The 12,346-nt window shown below is 37.3% G+C and overlaps 1 long non-coding RNA gene across 1 annotated transcript in view; it reads right to left on the reverse strand.

Annotated features, from left to right (window-relative positions):
• Positions 1 to 5,338: 5,338 nt before the first annotated feature.
• LOC118210197 overlaps positions 5,339 to 12,346 on the reverse strand; it is a 48,521-nt gene continuing 41,513 nt past the window's right edge. The window contains exons 3-4 of the long non-coding RNA XR_004761818.1: positions 9,469 to 9,556; positions 5,339 to 5,518 (exon numbers count right to left, since the gene is read on the reverse strand). This is a non-coding gene — a long non-coding RNA (uncharacterized LOC118210197). The remainder of the gene's footprint in view (positions 5,519 to 9,468; positions 9,557 to 12,346) is intronic.

Here is a 12,346-nt window from a genome sequence, read left to right on the forward strand (position 1 = left end):
AATCAAAATAGAAATATGCCAAGTATTTTCTTTTTTTAATGAGGAACATTCCATCAAGTAGATTTTATGTCTCAATTAATATAATATAATTAATATAAATGTCCATGGTATTTCAAATTAATACATCTTAATTAATCATTTATTCCTAACAGATTTCAAACACCTCACATTCCATTGCAACCGACACAAGTACCAATTGCTATGACTCATCATGTTTGGGTCATTTCCTGGTTTCATTTCCTGCTCAAATAGCCCTATGTAAGTGTTTTTAATGACTTTTTTTGTTGTTGCTGTGTTGTTGCCCAATTGCTGTATATTATCATTTATTTTGTTTTTTAAATGTATACTGTGTTGAGCCCCTGTTTAAATAAACAATGACTTGACTTGATGTGCTATGGGTATATCAGTTGAAATGCACTGTCTGCAATAATAAAATCATCTAAAGGGCACATTTTACTGGCTGCTTGCTCTTTTGGGGAAGGTAAGAAGGGAGCATCTCAGCCTTGCTGAACCCACCCCCCATTTCCCTCCCCCAGGGCAGAGTGGGGGTCTGTGGCCATGCCATTGTACGTTATGCAGCTTTTCCCTTATGCAGGCATACAACAAGGCTTCATTGAGGAAGTACAGGGAGTAAGACCATCTCTTGCAGTAAATGCTGCTAGCAGGCTGGCCTCTCAATGACATGTACATATGGAGCCATTCACTTCCTCATACATTCTCTTTCTCGCAGTAACCACGTAAAATTGGAACTGCTGTTCAAATATCTTCCTCAAATAACAATGAGAGTGAAAAACTGAATTGTTAGACGGTGACACTAGAAGCAGCAGACAGTTTTGCCAAGGCAGCGTGTGCTGTGACTTATCCAAGGGGAACAAATTAGACACTCAAAGCATTTTCATAGACAAACTGGCTCTCCGATACTGTATGATACTGATTTCACAAATAAATATGCTGAGTAAGTTCAAACACAAAATGCCCCCTTTACCTATATCTTGTCTCGCTGACGTGAGATGTTTCACTCCATAACCCTGTCTCATTCATACACACAATACAGTTATCTTTGTCCTATGATTATTAATTTCAGACTTTATAGTTTCATCCAGCGACTAATATGACCCTCACAAATCCCTGATTTATTTTAGGGCTTGAAAATTAATCATGGGGAACAAATTAGTAAACTGAGAATTTGAAATAGTAATTTGTAAAAGCAGTATTTTTGACCATGTCCGAATACGAGCCCTGTACAGTATCCAACAGTGCATTTCAAAGCTCGGATTTTATTATGTGACACTATGCAAAACGGTGTTTAAACACTATTCAGGACCTCAGTGGCCGATGTTTCATAAGTCAATATTGCACTGGCTGGCACTTTGAAAATGGAATACTGGCTACATCATTGATGGCAGCTTAGGTTACACAGGTTTTAATCTCTTGAACTGTGTGTGTGTGTGTGTATGCGTGTGTGCATGCATGTTTGTTTTCAAACTTAACACAACTCGATGCTTTATTTTCCAGGGGCAAAGACAAAAATGTAAGAAATATATCTAAAAATATAAATATTGGTGCAAAATTATAATTTTTGAAAGATAGCAGTGGTGAATTGAGGCACAGATAATCTTCCCTAATATGATGCTTTCGAACTGAAATGTAACCTACAGTATATCAAGTCCATGTGCAAATGAGATTAAAGATCTAAGAACCTTACAATTCTGTCAGAAGATAAGAGAACAGTCATAATAAACAAGTCACTTCATAAATTGTTGAAGCTGTTTATACATATTACAAAACTGAATGTCAGCCGAGATTTTTTTTTCTTTTATTCATGCGATTGCATACAAATTCACATGTTCTCTGTCAGATACTATATAGTGTAATTACAGCAGCACTGGATTGGAAACATCTGGGTGCATTGTGTCTCACAGTCATCACATTACTGAAAGAGGGAAAGATAAGGATGTTTCACCTAGAAGCTCATTTTGCCCAGTATTCTTATTAAATGTGGGCTCCTACATTACTATGTAGCTAAATTCTAAGGATACTGGGTACTGATAATTATATTTAAAAAAAAATTCACACAGACCAAGCTGAGTTTTATCCAAAGCTGATCTTGTCATATGATTTTTTTTTCTTCTCTCAAATACTATTCATCTTGCTAATGGGCTCACTACCCCTAAAAGAATAAATATCTATGAATGCTGCAGGAGCTGTTCAATAGAGTTGAATGGGATTGCTTAATTCCTTAACACCCCTGATTAATTTTAATTTTGGACCAGGTTTTTTTTATCTCTTGGATTAAATTACCATACAGCTCGCCTACAGCTTCAATAAAAATAAACTGACGACTCCGTGACCCTTTAGATTTATCATGCGACACAAAGCAAGGGGTGTCTCTATCTCGTCCCTTTGCCTAGGCAGTAAAACCCATAGCAGCAGTAATTAGCCACCACAAAGGCATACAAGGCCTCTGCTCGAACAGAATCGCATTTAATATCTTTATATGCAGATGATATTCTGGTAAGCCTTTCTTACCCAGAGCTCTCATTACAGTTGCATTCAGTTCTCTTTCTGCTTCAGACACAAGGGGAACATCATAGGATTTAAAGTCTAAAACGGGAGCAGAACTGAAATTCTGCCAAATTCTCATGGAAGGGCATCCTTTGTAAGTGGGAATGGATACTCTTTGTCTAAAGAAGATTCTCTGTAAGGGGGGGGGGGGGGGGGGGTGAAAAGCACCTTTATCCTCCGAAGCACACACAGCCTTACTGAGGAAATACGGCTTGGATCCAGACAGAATTTGTCCTTAACTTTGACCTACAAATAAATTCACGTCTTTTTAAAAGACAGGGACACTATTTACCTATTTACACTATCCACCTGTTTTGGCTTATGACAACAACAACAACAAAAAAAAAACATTTCAGCCAGCATTCCTTGAGTTAAGGTTTCACTGAACTGAACTGAATGCGTTTAATCTTTTCCCATGGCAGCTTCATTCAGGTGATGGCAGTACTTTGATGTACCTTAAACACTGAAGTATGAATATTTCCTGAGATCAGATCAATCGTTCAAATATGTCAAAGCATTATCAAACACTGGCAGGAGGAGGCTTCCCAAACTCTGCTGGGGGAATGTTTACAAAAGTACTCATTGCCATCCATAAAATATGAGACTTAAAATGAATGTATATATACATATATACAGAATATACATGCTATAATGCACCTAGTTAGATGTCATACAATGCACCCATAATGGGAGTTTCCTGTATCTACTGACACTGCATTGTGGGATTGCAGCAAAGTGATTTGTGCAATGCATATGGACAAACGTAGACCGTTCTGGGAAAACCTATGTCCACATTGGCATGTCTGGACTTCAACAGTGCACAGTTACATCTTGCGCTATCCGGCCTGTTTATAATAAACCAAACCAAACCAAAACCAAAGAGACGAGACATACAGAATCCACCCAGAAGGAACAAAGTTTTTCGTCAAAACCAATATTTTATTGACCACAAAAAATTATGGCTTGGTGATTGGGAGTAGGGAGGAATCAAACGGCTTTGTAAGTCAAAAGAGTATGTCACACACATTCCCACAAACAAAGTGCCCAAAACTACGCTTATGGGTGTAACTTCATTATACTACATGAGATAATTTTGGGTAAAATTTAGTAATTATGACCAGGCAATCATATCTGCTCTATTGTTTTTGCCCCCTCAGCGTTAAATGATTATTATTGACAAAGACAAACAAAATGACCCTTTGCTGAAATGAATTAGGGAAAATCTTCCAACAAAATACACCTAGTCACCATATTTAGTGTCTATGATAGAAAAGCTTTTCAAACACATCACTGTTAGGTTTCGAGCTATTTTGAGCTGGGTGAATGAAAGAGCAATGCAAAATGGATTGTACTTAACATACCATTGGGGACATTTATCTGATCCCCATGGTTTTATTTCTCAAATCTCTCAAAGTTGTCTTTTTAACATTGAAGAGAAACAACTCAATTGCTGTGTTCTGGGCAAAACATGGTTTATTTTTGGTTTCACTTGCTAAAGAATAAACAGTTTTTAAAAAAATAAATAAAGTATAATAAATATAAGTGAATCTAGTTTGGAAGAACCATAAACTGTTGCAAGCTCTTTAATGGTGGGCTCCTGTGACTGTACATTATTCTATTATACTGGATACAAAATTGAACTGGTCGGCTCATCAGTAAGGAACCTTTTTACACGTGTTTTTTTTTTCTTCTGTTTTCATAACATTCTAAATGTAAGTAAGTTTTGTTTTCCAGTGTGAAGGTGAACTGCTTCAGGCCTGCCCATTGGCTGGTGTGTCATTATTGGTTGATATGCTGATGCATAGTCAAGTAGCAGTCCTACTGAAATGATCACCTCTTGAACCATACAATTTACCACCTGTTTTGAGGTTGCCTAGTAACTGATAGCCTGAGGTGACAAACTGAGTTGAATAATGAACTTTTGAAATCATTTTTTAAATACAACTTAGAGAATCAGGTCGCTGACTTTATGACGCAAGAGTTTTATAGTCTTACAGAGATTGGCACAAGCTCAAGGTGATGTCTTTTGTCTCTTCGGCAAATTAATCTGTACAGAATGGAGATTTAATTGATTTATTGTTCAATTGCTTAAGTCTATTACTACAGTCTAAACCATGGCATTTTCCAATTAAAGTAAATATAAAAGAAACACTTTTGAGTTCATAGCACCATCATAACTTTAGAATTGCATGTCAAGGTTCAGTCAGGGGTTAGACTCTGAGGTAATTTTATCCTGATTTCTACAGAGATACTCACAGACAGTTTGTTTTGTGGCAACCAACGCAATTTTCAAGACGTAATCAATCCCATTGGCTTCTCGCATTTGCCTGCAGCAGTCACATTTCCGTGGGGCATTGTCTTAGACATTTGCGAGCTTTTTGTCTAGATGGAATGATATTTTACATTCTGAGATAGCGTTGGACAAAGCTAACAGGTTTGTCAAAGCAGTTGAAACAAAGTAGATGAAATATTTCCACAGCGTGTGCGGTAATGGTAATATGGCAGGTAGTATAGTTTACTACACCGTAGCTTGCATCTAAATCCAATTGAGGTTCATAATAGTCTCCTCTTACAGGCTTACATGATGAGACGGCATGGATACGGTCCAGTACATTTTATTTTACATTAGTTTGCAATATGTATGACACGCATCTGCATTGGCTTGAATCTTAAATTGAAACTGCCAGCATATTAAAAAAAAATATATTTTATTGCTATTTGAAGGCTCTTAAAAAATTAAAAAACCTTCTTCAAACTCCTGTTCCTTCTCTTGTCTAATAGCACACTTGTGCACTGTGGTCAGCCTCTCAGAAATAATGAGGTTCTGTTGGAGAGCGGCCAGGCATCTCTTCCTCCTGCCACCATGGCTCTCACTGGGGCTAGAAACCTCCTGACACGGGCCCCCTAATAAACCTCACCCTCCGTTTGGTCCCACTCCAGGATTATTAGCACCCTGTTAATGAAGAGGCAATTTTTAAACAATCAAGATAAGTCAAACCGAAAGGGAGTCTAAAATAAATGTATGCATTTATACATATCAGGTTAATGCATTAGTACTGTAGAAACTACACATCACATACCGTAGTATATACTAGCAAATGTTTTACTGATTAATTGCAAATGTTGATTGTTACAAATAATAGTACTTAATAATAGCCTTACTGAACTGTAATTGGCCTTAATTGTTTTATTTAAATTGTGTGAGTTGAAAAACACAAATTTCCATCCAGAAATGATTAAGATCTCAGGCTCACCAGTGTTGTATGCATATTTTCAGATATCGCAATGCGAAGCAGGTAGGTAACTTTGCTTTACTTTATTTAATTTTGCTGAATAGTGACCCCTGCTGATACAAACAGTTAAAAATATCAGTAAAGAAAAGAATGGAGTGACATGAATCACATTTATGAAGTGTAAATATTAAACAATAATCAAACACATGCAAAAGCAAAATAAACCTCCTGCTGTCCTGTCAACATGATGACATGTTTTGGAAATGGCAGGTCATGCTTGAAATTTATGCTGTAATGCCCTCTGAAGTATTGCCTGACATTTGCGTCGGTTGCATCATACCTTGTCCTCTCTGTCAGATTTTTTTTTTCCTCCTGCATTAATCATCTGAGTTTCAGCATTTCAAATGAATGGCATCATTTCTTTTTGCGATAAGTCTGTCAGTACATGCAGACCTTGTTTTGAACTTTTTCATTTTTGAATCCAATTAAACCAAATTAACAGATGCGGATAAAAAAATACTCCAACATCAGAGACATACCAGATGATGGAATGTGTTTTTTGGATTATGAATGTACAAACAGCCTTTTATCTATTAAACTGTCTGTTATTTTATCTATTATACTGTAAAAAAAAAAAAAACAGCAAAAAACCCATGCAGACACATCAAATAGACATCTCTCAAATGATGTCTAGAACAATTTGCATGACGTTAAAGAAAGATTTTTAAAAATGTCAATATACAACCAGCCTTACTGCGCTGCGTTCAATTTCCAGACACAATATTGTTAAGAGTCCTTTTTAAGAGCAACAAAATTGGGAACTGCCAAAAGAACAAAATAAATAAATCCATTCAAGTAGTAACATAAAATTGCTATTGGCTTGCATCTCTCACATACAGAAACAAATTACCGTGGAATATTTTAGATGGATTGCTTCAGGCATGCTGTTTATAAGACGAGGAGTGAGGCAGACAAAGACTGGCATATGTAATCACCGTTCTCTGGCTGCCTGGCTTAAAAGGAGCCCAGAAATGACCTTCGACACTTAAAATATGCAAAATCTAAATACGATAACAAGACCGTTAATGAGCCACGCCAAGGCCGAGCTATGCACGTAGCGTGAGCTTTGAACACGGCGCACATCAATCACGTTAAATGGGCCGCAATGAGGAATCGGGTACTTGAGCAAAGCCCAAAAGTGATATGCAGCCATTCTGAGAGGACGCAGGCAATACAGCGATATATCAAACGAGATCCCAGGGCCAGAGGCTCATTTACACGATTGCAGCGAATGTGACTGCGGTTGATGCATCGAGTGAAATCATGCTCTCTTTAAGTGCCTTGTGCGCATTACCCTATAGGCAATTGTGAGTTTGGCTCGCAATTACCTATGAACCCAGTGGTCAGGAAATGCAAAAACCCAAAGACCTTTTTAAGGATTCATGCCCCGAAATTGGATAAACTGTGCAGTACCCTTTTTTCATTACATCGTTTAAGTCATTATTGTTACTTTTTAATCACCTTTGGTGATATTATGCAGTCCAAAGGCTTAGAAGTTCTCGCGCTCCCACGGGGGTATTTAAAATTCACGAGTGGGAATGTGGAAACCGATGCAAATTTACACTCTCCACATGTACTGTAGTCGCTGCTACACATGTAATCAGTGCAAAGTGCAGCATGAATGTTTCATGAACATGAACGTTCACGCTAATTAGATAGTATCAACGTGTGCAGCTACAGGAATGCAGGCATTTCACACTGAAAAATGCAGTCTTTTCTTCTTTTTTTTTTTCTTTGTGCGAAAAGTATGTAGGCATATGATTGTGAAATTAAAGTGAAATTCCACCGCAAAAAAACAACATTAACCTCATTTAAGAGATCAAGGTGTAACTGATTAAGTCTCTTTTTGTGTCTGGCGAAAAAAACCTCTACACAGAAATATCGGTAGAAAAAGGTGCAAATTTTGTAGAGGAATACACCATAATGACATCCACCTCTACCCATTCTCATTTTTGAACACCTGCAACGGATGGGTAATTCCATTTTGGAAACACCACCCCATGACTTTGCATACTAGGCAAAGGGGGCCTTGATCAGATGGTTGCTCTGAATGTTCAGTAGTCTTGCCTGAATGCTCTCAAAATCACGCAGATGAAAAGTGCCTGCTATACATTCGGACATTTTTATAGCTGTGTCTCAGGTGTATCTGAGGGATATTTAGTGTTCCAAATTCCAGTCAGCCATTGTTTTCACTCACCTTCACCTTGCAGTAGCAGGCAAAAATAAATAGATTCTTTCACTGAAGTTAAACCCTTGCAATTTGCCACACTACAGGAAAGAGCCATTTTGTTTTCAGTACAACTTCAGCATGAAAGTAAAGTGAACTGAATACCATAAACACAGATTTTCTTTCTTTACTGGCTAGCTTGCTAGCAAGTAGAATAATGGCTTCCAGGCCCAGTAGTAACACCCAGGCCCTCTGTTTGTATTCAGTAGAAGTGGAAACATGTGAATGATACCCACGTGATCCTCGCCCACAGACTGCCCTTAGCACCTGCCCTTTTGTATTCTATAGTAAAGCAGCTACCTGTAGCACGCACAGTAGTTTGGGGCTATATCTCTGCACTTGCTACAGGTAGAGATTTGGCTGAGAGCTCATTTTAATCAGGAGGACTGCTACTCTTCTAAAAGAAAACCAGTCTAGAATTCCCTTTACGTTGAAAGATATAGTCATATGACACTTGGGTGCAGGTTACATTGATAAACAAGTAAATAGTAAGCATGTTGAATCCCCACCAATGATGCAATATTGTCACCTCCAAGTCAATTTGGGTGGGACACAATCACTTGATGCCTTGGTGGTGTGACTACAGTTAAAGTTCCAGAAAACTGGAATTTTGCTTTCGCAAATGGCCCAAAAATATTTTGAAATTATTCTTGGTGGAAAAAACAAGCAAAAGTTGTGTCATATTAGCTATGGTGATTTAAGGCAATTTAAATAATCTTTAGCATATTTTTTTTAATGATTGCAGAACATGACAGATTTTTTTTAATCCACCATGGAATTAAACATTCCAGCTAACAACATACCCAGACCAGCATGTAAAGATGCTGAAAATAAGTTATAGTACCGGTGCAAGTTAACTATGGTAACAAAGAACAACAAGAACAAAAGTACAAATTCTAAATACATACATATATGCATAACATATTGATAATAACAACATAGTATCACATCTATACCTATCCTTCAATGCAAACTATGTGTGTTATGAGTGGTTCAGTGCTTTTGAAATTTAGCAAAGTAACAAAGTATAAGAAACCCAATTAAAAAAACTTGCTCAGTTTTCTAATTAGCCTAATGAAAATGAAATCAGTTGTAGACATGCTGATTTAGATGACGTGGGTGTTTACTTTTTTGCCATGGAAATACTCTAATAAACTTCTAAAAATGCTCACGAGCTGTGGTACTGAAACATTTTATTGTCTTGGCTATATCCAAAGCTAAACTACACGTACAGCAGCTAATTCTGCATTTAAATACTGCATTCAGCAAATATCTGCTACCTAACTAGCAAGGCAACTATAAATGTTCAGGAACTGATATGTAATGTATAACGTATAATGTATAATATAATAATAATGTATAAGAAGTAAGATTGTAACTTACTGTTCAAACAGTACATTTGGAAGGTATGTAGCCAATGAGAATGATGTTGCTACCTCTCTTCTGGACTGGCACAGCTTTTTCATTATGGCTAAATAAAAACAAAATATAACAAAAGATGACTTACCAGCAGCTACCTGTTGCACGTTTAATGGGCTGATCTGTTCATGAGCTCTCTTTAGAGTTTATTCAATTTACCCTCACTTTTATCATGGACAGTAGATACAGAAATAAATTGTTCATTAATTAATTCCCAACCAGCAGTGGTTTATTCTACAATGCCATTGATGACTATCAAATTGTTTTCAGAAACATCTTCAAGTGCGCATTAATGAGGATGTTCACAGCCCTTTACCAGCTGTCATGTTATTATTTTTCATGGTGGAAAGCCTTAGTTATGAAATAAAAGAAAATGGGATTTTATATTTTACAATTTCCATTTTAGATAGTGGTTTCTTTTATTTCACCCATGCAAATAATACTCATTATAATTAATTCATGGCAGACACCTTTGAAGCTGTTAATATATTCACTGTGGCTTCCAGGTGTCATGTGTCGTGACCAAGTGCCTGACATCCTTCTCTCCTTTTAAATGCAGCCAAAAAAAAAAATCAATCCACAGCTTCGTACCAACTGAATTGCTGCTAGTGCTGACAACAGTTCCCTTCAAAGTTCCCCCTCTATCTTGATCATATGCAATTCGCAGTACTGAAAGCACGCACTGAAGATGCCCTGTCACACAATATTGCTCCCTTTGTAATCAAATGTCTTGTGTATTCAGAACTATGGATGGCTAACAAAACACTTCATATCTGCAAATGTTCACCATCCTGTCTGTGGTGCACTGATAATTATAATCTTTCAAAAGAACATGGTTTTGTCAGAGAATTAGAGGCCATTGCATTGTGGGGGAAAAACAGGGACATTGAGTACTTTCTACTAGAATATATACGCAGAGCTACAGTACAAACATAGAAGGCCGAGTTCTGTTAAACAGTAACTTCCATCACAATTATAGCACTCAGACTATTCTGCCATTTTCCAAACATGCATTAAGTAAGATGGAGCCTAAATCTTTAGAGCAAAAATGTTATTATGTGAATGCTAAATCTTTTTGGTTCCTATTGTACTAAATACTCAATTACATCATTCATTTATGACAAATGTGTATTGCCTCCTTACACTGAAGAGTCATCAAAGTTCTGTATGAATGATTTAGGCGAGGGTAAAATGTATGATAAGTCGACTAAAGAAGTCTGCTTGGTAAAATACTTAATGAATTGACGTTTGCATTTAAGTTAAGGGAAGTGCAAAGTGTTTTTTAATTACACTGGAGCGCAGTTAAAGCCTTGTTGCAAGTGTAGGGACTGGTAAACCTTGCACAACCACCCAGAAGCATTATAGTGCAGTAACTGATTAGTAATTAATTTCTTTACTGCTTTAATGCTTTGTTATTTTACTGGCTGCTGAGATGCACCACATGGCCCGGCATTGAATGCTGACCACTCCAGTGCCAACTGTGGTCAGAGTCTGCACCCCTAATGGATGTTCCGCACAGCATATGAGAAAGTACATGTTTATGACAAAAATAAATTATCATGAATTGGATGAATTGAGGGCTGATGACATTGTTGTAACTGGCCGAATTTAAAAATACATTTTGGATGTTATCTGACTCAGTTAAGGGATTTGGGCTGTCAATTGCTTTTATGGTGTTTTATTCATTTCAAACTAATACCATTGAACCGTTTCTCAAAGTTAAGGTGTATAATGTGATTTGTGTTTGTCTGACGATCATCCTCCATTGAACACCATTTAACACCCATGCAGAGCTACACATTCAGGTTTTTAAGGGTGATTTATATATTTAGCCTTATTTTTTTAAGGCTAAATTTTGTAAGGGTGGTTTAGCAAGGTGGGGGCGAGGGGAAGGGAGAGGATATATGGCAGTAACAATCTGAAATGTCTTTGTTTATATGCTAGCAGTATAAAAAGTAACATTTTTGGAGCTTGAGGATACTATGAATAGCAGGGGCTATGACATAGTTGGGATTACAGAGACATGGCTTGGGGAGGAAGATGGGTATACACTCATTAGGAAGATTAAATGCAGTAAGAGAGATGGGGAAGTAGCTCTTCATGTAAAATAAAATCATAATGCGCAGGAAATTCCAGAAATTGACTAAGCTCATAAGGGAATAGGAAAAGGGCCTTATGGTAGGTCAATGTTACCAGCTGCCAGCTTCAGACAGTAGTGTGAATTCAATGCTCTTTGGAAACATGAAACAAGCTTGTCTGGAAGGTGAGATTATTACTATGGGTAACTTATAATAATAGTAGTTTCCACCTTGCTGCTGTTCCACGAATCCTATTTTTGCCCAGTCACTTTCTTATTATGGAGTCATAAATGCTGACCTTGGTGGAGCTGAGTCTAGAGAGATCTGCAGTCATTGAATGTTCTTCTGGGATTTTCTGTAACTTGTTGACTGGATGAGTTGTTTCTGCACCCTTGGAAAAAATTTCCTGCATGAAGTGTTCTCTCAGTCTGGTTCGGTGGACTCCCAGAACCTTAGAAACGGCTTTGTAACCCTTTACAGATTGACATTTGAACAACTTTTTTGTCATCTCTTCTGAAATTTCCTTTGATCATGGCATAGTGTGTTAGTAGAAACTTTGTAGTGACTACTTATCTCTGATGGTAAGGTTTAAATATGAGTAAGGTTTAGATTCAACAGGGCTAGCTGAAATCAAGTCTGGCTGTGTTCAATCAGCTAATCTAACCAAAAAAATTTGGTTAATTGAGTAACTAAGCTCATGGAGACCACAGTTTCTGGGTGAGTGCACATTCACAACCAAATTTTAAACTTACTACAGGCATCCA

The sequence above is a fragment of the Anguilla anguilla genome, chromosome 12, assembly GCF_013347855.1.
Source record: "Anguilla anguilla isolate fAngAng1 chromosome 12, fAngAng1.pri, whole genome shotgun sequence".
Taxonomy (NCBI): domain Eukaryota; kingdom Metazoa; phylum Chordata; class Actinopteri; order Anguilliformes; family Anguillidae; genus Anguilla; species Anguilla anguilla.